The sequence below is a fragment of the Salvelinus namaycush genome, chromosome 14 (genome assembly GCF_016432855.1).
Source record: "Salvelinus namaycush isolate Seneca chromosome 14, SaNama_1.0, whole genome shotgun sequence".
Lineage (NCBI taxonomy): Eukaryota > Metazoa > Chordata > Actinopteri > Salmoniformes > Salmonidae > Salvelinus > Salvelinus namaycush.
The window spans coordinates 21,655,186-21,664,450 of record NC_052320.1 but is presented as its reverse complement, the minus strand read 5'-3'; positions in this window follow the sequence as shown (position 1 = coordinate 21,664,450).

Below are 9,265 nucleotides of genomic sequence, written 5' to 3'. Positions count from 1 at the left end.
GCCAATTGTGCGCTGCCCTATGGGACTCCCAATCACGGCCATCTGGTTACGCTTGAACCTGTTGTTATACTGGACAAGTTAACTAATACTTTTTTTTACATAAGGCTCAGGCATTATGTCTATGTCTTAGGCTAGATTTACTAAATTAACTGGTTTTATTCAAACTTTTATTCAATGCCTTTGCTTCTGGCTATGTGCGCCTTGGAATAAACGACACACGCAGAGGATGAGACGCCGTACACCTCGTCCAATTCTCCCTTGTACCCATAGGGTGAACTGGTGATAAACTGCCAGCCTGAATGCTCTGCAAACAAAATCATGAGAAAAGTTAGTCTGATACCTAAACCAAATCACAATGTATTTATAATGACCACGTTTGAATGAGATTTCATGAATCATGATGCTGTCTGCGATTCGAACTCTGGTCGTCTAATCTAAAAGTGAATGTGTTACCAACGCGCCAAACAGCGCTGATGATAAACATCGTTATAGGATATATATATATAAAATTACAGGATACATAGAGATAATATATATATAAATAAACAGAGCAAAAAAAGAAACTCATCCTCTCATTGTCAACTGCATTTATTTTCAACAAACTTAACATGTGTAAATATTTGTATGAACATACAAAACAAGATTCAACAACAGACATAAACTGAACAAGTTCCACTGACATGTTACTAACAGAAATAGAATGTGTCCTTGAACAAAGAGGGGGTCAAAATCAAAAGTAACAGTCAGTATCTGATGTGGCCACCAGCTGACTTAAGTACTGCAGTGCGTCTCCTCCTCATGGACTGCACCAGATTTGCCAGTTCTTGCTGTGAGATGTTACCCCACTCTTCCACCAAGGCACCTGCAAGTTCCCGGACATTTCTGGGGGGTGGCCCTAGCCCTCACCCTCCGATCCAACAGGTCCCAGAAGTGCTCAATGGGATTGAGATCCGGGCTCTTCGCTGGCCATGGCAGAACACTGACATTCCTGTCTTGCAGGAAATCACACACAGAACGAGCAGTATGGCTGGTGGCATTGTCATGCTGGAGGGTCATGTCAGGATGAGCCTGCAGGAAGGGTACCACATGAGGGAGGAGGATGTCTTCCCTGTAATGCACAGCGTTGAGATTGCCTGCAATGACAACAAGCTCAGTCCGATGATGCTGTGACACACCGCCCCAGACAATGACTGACCCTCCAACTCCAAATCGATCCCGCTCCAGAGTACAGGCCTCGGTGTAACACTCATTCCTTCGACGATAAACATGAATCCGATCATCACCCCTGGTGAGACAAAACCGTGACTCGTCAGTGAAGAGCACTTTTGCCAATCCTGTCTCGTCCAGCGACGGTGGGTTTGTGCCCATAGGCGACGTTGTTGCCGGTGATGTCTGGTGAGGACCTGCCTTACAACAGGACTACAAGCCCTCAGTCCAGCCTCTCTCAGCCAGTCTGAGCACTGATGGAGGGATTGTGTGTTCCTGGTGTAACTTGGGCAGTTGTTGTTGCCATCCTGTACCTGTCCCACAGGTGTGATGTTCGGATGTACCGATCCTGTGCAGGTGTTGTTACACGTGGTCTGCCACTGCGAGGACGATCAGCTGTCCGTCCTGTCTACCTGTAGCGCTGTCTTAGGCTTCTCACAGTACGGACGTTGCAATTTATTGCCTTTGCCACATCTGCGGTCCTCATGCCTCCTGGCAGCATGCCTAAGGCACGTTCATGCAGATGAGCAGGGACCCTGAGCATCTTTCTTTTTATGTTTTTCAGAATCAGTAGAAAGGCCTCTTTAGTGTCCTAAGTTTTCATAACTGTGACCTTAATTGCCTACCGTCTGTAAGCGTCTTAACAACCGTTCCACAGGTGCATGTTCATTAATTGTTTATGGTTCATAGAAAAAGCATGGGAAACAATGAAGGTCCGTGAAGTTATTTGTATTTTTACTAATTATCTTTGAAAGACAGGGTCCTGAAAAAGGGACATTTCTTTTTTTGCTGAGTTTATATAGAGCACCTACCCACTACTGATATTAACAAACAATTTATAAATCAAGCTAAATTTCACAAATGATTGAACTGGCATATCAGCTGCTGACTGGTCGAGTAACCACTTCTGCCAGGAAATCCTTCATAAGGATTAGTGACACTAAATACATCGCCATCCAGACAGACTGACAGGAACCTCTGACTGGATATAATACAGCCATCATTCGCTGGGATTTTGTGCTGTATCGCCACCATCTCTCTACAACATACTCATACTCTAGCTAGCCATTACTTGGCTGCATCCCCACTCACACCAGTTTGTGGTTGCAGTCCAAAAACTTAAAATACACACCCTACCTCCTCTGCCCTCAAATTAAGTGGACACTTCTGATGACGTGTCATGACGTCTGACGAGTATACACTTGAAGGGCAAGGGAGGGAATGATTTTTAAAATGGACCGCCCTTGCCCGGAAATTCATCATTCATTCATCCCGCGATGATTGTGTTTTCAGCCACCAGCACCTTGTGGGTGCTTTATATGCGCTACAGTCAATTATGATTGCATGTCTACTTATATTAACTATATAATTGAGGAGAGGCCAAGATGGCGGCTTGAACAGACACTTTTTTACAGAGTTCCGCACCAAACTTCAGAAAGATTGTGAAAAAAAAACAAGTTTACAGTCATTACTATTACTGTCTTTATTTGTTCAAGATATAAGAACTTTCCTGTGACTGGAATAATAATTGGATAATTTATTTTGACATGTCCATGCGAAGTCGTGACAAATAAAGGAAGAAGCTAGCTGTTCTATTGCTAATCAACAAGAGAGAAACGTGCTTACAGACAACTGCCATAACAACGCTTGCCCTATGGATAATATCATGCTTTCGAATGCTGTTGAAGATGACGAGATCCCCTCTTTACCGGTTACTCTGTGCAAACCTCCACCCTCCAAAAAACCCAACATGAACTCTGACATCGTGGCTACCTTCTCCTTAATCATCAACTCCAGGTCTGACGCCATTGAGAAAATGGTAGGCATGAACACCATGGTTATCGAAGACTTGAAAAAGACTGAACTTTGCATGTGGTGAAGTCAAGGATGTGAAAACGAGAGTGGCAAAAGTTGAAAAAAGTGTGGAAAAGGTGGAAAAGAATAACAATGTCTACCATAGACGTCTCACTGATCTGGAACAATACAAAAGAAGAACCTGAGACTCTACGGCGTGCCAGAGGTGGAGAATGAAGATGTGCGACGAGAGGCCATCCGCATCTGCCAAGAAGTTATGCCTGCAGAGATGAACAAAGTTGGTGATACCATTAACGTTGCGCATCGCCTCAGCAAGAAGCAACAGCAAAACGATTCAAGACCAAGGGGTATCATCATCCTCTTCACTGCCAGATTCTACAGGGATGCTGTCTGGAAAGCTGCTAGGAAGAACGCCTTCCTTCAGAGCCATGGTCTGCGTTTCGCCGAGCATCTCAGCCCGGAGGACATAGAAAAAAGGAACAAGTTGTGGCCAACGATCAAGAAAGCACGAAATGAGGGAAAGGCTGCTTACTTCGTCGGAGGACGAGGCTTCATCAACATTTCAGAAATCCATATTCCTCTCTAGTATCTCACCCGAAGGAACAGATTGATGGTTTCAGCCATGGTATTCTCATTTTCCTTGTACTGATTAACGTTACCTAACAAGCATCAGGTGACTATTTTTCAGAATACTCAGGTACCTCAATGTATTAGTTTGTTCTTGTATGACCAGACCAGAAGGCCTATTATGTTTACAAACTTACGAAGAAGACTGGAAGTTGTATTTACTGTTTTAAAGGGCATACAGGTCTGCTCTGACTTTACACGGTTATTGTTCCATTTAGTTATTAATACTTATTTCCAAGTGACAAAGGTCTTAGGAACCTGTATATGTAACACATTTTTTATTCTATTTTTTTTATGATCACTTAAAATAGTAGGTACCCTTTTATTTAAATTATTATTTTGTATTTTATTTCTCAGAATAGTTCTTACACTAAAGATGGTTTTTAGTCTCTCTTACTACAGAAAACCCTTGGTTTAGTCTTAACATAATTTTCTGTTCAGTTGAATTTCAAAAGCCGGATAACAACTAGCTCAGAGTTTATGGTATAAGCTATTTTAACTTTAAGTTGACTTAAATGGTGCAGATCTCGGTTCCATATCACTTACGTTCACTGCTCTTACGTTTTTGACTCATCCTACAGTTTATACTTTCATGTAATCTTTGTGGTTTTGTCTTTGTAGTTTCTCTTAATGCTAGGGGGTTACAAAACAATGTGAAGCGCAAGGCCTTGTTTTTATTTGCTAAACAACTTCGAACAGATTTTTGCTTTTTTCAAAAGTCTCACTCAATTTCTGCTAATGCCAACTTCTGGAGGTCACGGTGGGGCAAAGATATTTGGCTTTCCCATGGATCTGAATGCTCCGCTGGTATCACTACAATGAAAAATACCTTTGGTGGTAATATTCTACACTCGGAAGGTGACCCCTTTGGTCACTTTATTTGTCTTGTGATCAGTTACAATGACATTACGCTCATTACTGTAAACTCCTACGGGTACAACACCAAACATGAGAATGATGAGTTGCTTGAATCTATAGAGAAACATATACTTCATTGGTTATCTAAATTTCCCAATTCGTTATTATTGATAGGAGGGGACTTTAACATTACTATAGATAATTCAACTGATAGATGCCCCCCAGGTAGACCAACCAATCAGAATTTGGGTTTAATACTTTTTATGGAAAAGTTTGATCTTACTGATATATGGAGAGAGCGTTTTCTGGCCGACAGATCATTCACTTGGAGTAACAAAACAGGTTCCAGACAGTCCAGAATAGATTTTTGGCTAATATCCAAATGTATTGATAGTGAGTGTGTTACTACAAATATTTGTACTACTCCCCTCACAGACCACAGGGCCATTTACATTGATATCAAAATATGTATCCCTGATACCAACCTTGGTAGAGCATCCTACTGGAAGCTAAATAGCTCGTTATTAAATAATGATATAGTTAAGATTGAGGTTAAAGATCAGCTTTCACACTTTTGGGATGGCTTGTGAAGAAAAATCTTATTGCAAGAATAGGGAGCTCTTTAAATTTGAGGTGTCTAAATACCTTAGAAAATATGGTAGTAATCTTGCTAAGACCAGAAGAGCTGAGGAGGAAAGGGTGATCATTAAGATAACTTTCTGGATAATATATATATATATAGAGATTCAATAAACTGGATAATATATATAGATTAAAAGCAGAAAGAGCCTTTATTAGATCTAGGAAAAAATGGATTGAGGAGGGAGAACAGAATTCATCCTATTTCTTTAGACTTGAGAAATTTCACTCTACAAATAACACTATCCATAAATTAAACGTTGATGGTGTTATTACAGATGACCAGAAATGAATCGCTAAATACTGTAGCAATTTTTACAGGAAATGGTATAGCTCTACGTAGTCAGGAATCCACAGATATGTTTTTTGACTCACTGAATAATGTTCACTCTGTCAGTGATACAGAATCTAAACAGTGTGATGAACCCATCAAAGTTGAAGAGTTGCATCTTTTTTTGGCATTGTATTAATGTAAGGAAACTGTGGCAAGACATCAGTAGATTTATAACTAAACAAATTTATGATGATTTTACTGCTTGGATTCTTTACCTACGATAGAAATAAGATGACACAATTGTATGTAATTAACATTAATTTCATTATTCTTTTGGCCAAATTTCATTCACAAATGTAAATTTACAAACAAAACACCACATTTTCTTACATCACAAAAATACATTTTACTATATTTGAAGACAATTAAATACTCCACTAACAAAAAAGCTGTTAGAATTATAATTGTATGTATGTCCCTTAAGGTTATTGTGTAATGTGATATTGTACCCCCTAGCACAATTGTCCTTTGTATATGATTTATATATTCCTGTGTTCCCACATGTGTACTTCCTGTATTGATTTGTTGATGATAAAAAATAAATACAAAAAACTACATATATTTTTTTTTACCTTTATTTAACTAGGCAAGTCAGAGCAAATTATTATTTTCAATGACAGCCTAGGAACAGCCTTGCTCAGGGACAGAAAGGCAGATTTTTACCTTGTCAGCTCGGGGATTTGATCTTGCAACCTTTTGGTTACTAGTCCAACGCTCTAACCACTAGGCTACCTGCCGCCCATATAGTTATTAATATACGCCTACTGTATGATAGCTAGCAAATGAATTAGCTAACTAACTTTAGCCTGCCTAGCTACAACTTCTGAAGAAGGAAAATGTTTAATTTCTACAATTTCCAAAAGCTTACCAGACAAAAACATCATTACTTTACGAGACGTTTGTACCGTCATGTGCATCAGTAGCAACCTTTTTACTTACACTTGTATGTTGACTTCTCCATTGATGTTGTTTGTAAGTTTTGGCTGACTTTTCTTAGCGGATGTACAATCGTCGTGAATTGAACTGTGGGGAGTTTCAGGCCCCGGAGTGAACATAATTCTACACTCACAAACTCGACTAAAAACGAGGGCTGAGGGGCTTATGTTGTAAACTTCCCTTGCTTGGTTAATCATTTGTACCGCCCGCCAAGATGGTGACGGGGATTCCCCCAAGGGAATAACGCGAGGGTAAGTTGACGAGGGTGTGTCTTTTGAGTTGAACTGAACGAAGTTATTCTTCTATGATATCATGGTCCGCAAACAAATGTTTAAAGTGCATGCCGCCACCTACTGTGTTGGAATGTACTATCAACCATGATCTGCCAAATTCTGTACTACCATGAAAATAAAATTCAAAACCAAATAAATCCTTAATTTCTACCACACCAAAGAAACTCCCTAACCTCATTAAGCTTTATGTACATCATGCTGAAACACTCCACCCTTGAGTCGTATTGATAACCTTACCAATAAAAGCTATGAAGTCAACTTAATTAATTATCAAAGTGTCCATTGACACCACACATTCATGAGCACAATATTTCTTAAGGCCTCGAAACCATGCCAGACCCGACAGTAGGTCCACTTACTACAGGTACATCCATGTAAGCTTAATCAGTCGGCACTGTAGATCAACCAATCTGTTTTACTGCCTCCGAAAATGACTGTGTTCGTGCTAACGTTTTCTTCTTTAAGGTTTTATGGCAGATTACATCTAGTGGTGTATTGCCACCACCTACGGGGTTGTTCATGCAAAAAAAAATATGTTTCGAATTTAAGTGTTTTTAAATATGATGTAGTTTGTTGATTAAAAATGACCAACCAAACATATAAAAAATGTTTATATAATTATTTGAAAAAAAATAATACAGCCGTTGTCGGGTTATGCATAAAGTAGGCAATTTGAGTAACGGGAGTACCCTACGGCTGTACCAAAGATGTTTTATATCTAACTCAAGATAGACCAGAGCCTGTCATTTCCAAAGGGAGCAAATTAATCATAGTGGGCAGAAAAAGCAAGGAGGTGGACAGAGACAAGCACACGCTAGTGAGATCCTATTGGCGCGTTCATACTCTGTGAGTGCGCGTGTGCAATAACTCAATTTGCCCTTGCGCTTCTTCTAAATAACGCTTCTTTTTTTTTTACTTTGGCAAAGGGTAAAGTCTATAAAGCGTAGTCCACTCTGTTTGCTACAAATTTTAGTTTTGGAAACAGAAAAACTGTATGGATATCAAATGTTTAAATAGTGAGTGGAAACGCAAACCGGATGCTTCAAATTTATACATCCGGTAAAATATCTGGCTCATTGTTCAATCTGTGGCTGTACCCTACTAGGTGGCGTGGTCACGTTAAACCTTGTAACACCATTATTGATATAATGTTCATATTTGAAGATTGCCAAAAGAACAGTCTCTTTGGAAAATGAAAGGAGTGACAGAGAGTGGAATGTAATAGCTGAACAGAGACGGCAACCAGGCTACTTTTTATCTGCATCTGCCTCAGGATATTTTAAGCAGCCGTGACAGTTTATAATTTAGAAGTCAACTGTGTGCACGTGCTGTTCTGAAACACTAGATGGCAGTATATTGCACACTGCCCACAAAACGAGGTGGAAACTGAGCTGCACTTCCTAACCTCCTGCCAAATGTATGGCCATATTAGAGACACATATTTCCTTCAGATTACACCAGACCCACAAAGATTTCGAAAACAAATCCAATGTTGAGAAATTCCCGTATCTATAAGGTGAAATACCACAGTGTGCCATATTTGTGACTTGTTGCCACAGGACAAGGGCAACCAGTGAAGAACAAACACCAATGTAAATACAACCCATATTTAGTTTTTAAACTTTGTTTCCATTGAACATGCCATACAAATAAAGGCATTTCAATTAATTATATGAAGAGTGCCTTGGTCCTCCTTTCGTTTTGATGACCAATTTAACCCTTTAACCAAAGAGCACCTTCTGTCTACCAAAATGTACTATCGTACAGTCGTGGCAAAAAGTTTTGAGAATGACACAAATATTAATTTCCACAAAGTTTGCTGCTTCAGTGTCTTTAGATATTTTTGTCAGATGTTACTATGGAATACTGAAGTATAATTACAAACATTTCATAAGTGTCACAGGCTTTTATTGACAATTACATGAAGTTGATGCAAAGAGTCAATATTTGCAGTGTTGACCCTTCTTTTTCAAGACCTCTGCAATCCGCCCTGGCATGCTGTCAATTAACTTCTGGGCCACAACCTGACTGATGGCAGCCCATTCTTGCATAATCAATACTTGGAGTTTGTCAGAATTTGTGGGCTTTTGTTTGTCCGCCCGCCTCTTGAGGATTGACCACAAGTTCTCAATGGGATTAAGGTCTGGGGAGTTTCCTGGCCATGGACCCAAAATATCGATGTTTTGTTCCCCGATCCACATAGTTATCACTTTTGCCTTATGGCAAGGTGCTCCATCATGCTGGAAAAGGCATTGTTTGTCACCAAACTGTTCCTGGATGGTTGGGAGAAGTTGCTTTCGGAGGATGTGTTGGTACCATTCTTTATTCATGGCTGTGTTCTTAGGCAAAATTGTGAGTGAGCCCACTCCCCTGGCTGAGAAGCAACACCACACATGAATGGTCTCAGGATGCTTTACTGTTGGCATGACACAGGACTGATGGTAGCGCTCACCTTGTCTTCTCCGGCCAACTTTTTTCCGGATGCCCCAAACAATCGGAAAGGGGATTCATCAGAGAAAATTACCTTACCCCAGTCCTCAACAGTCCAATCCCTGTA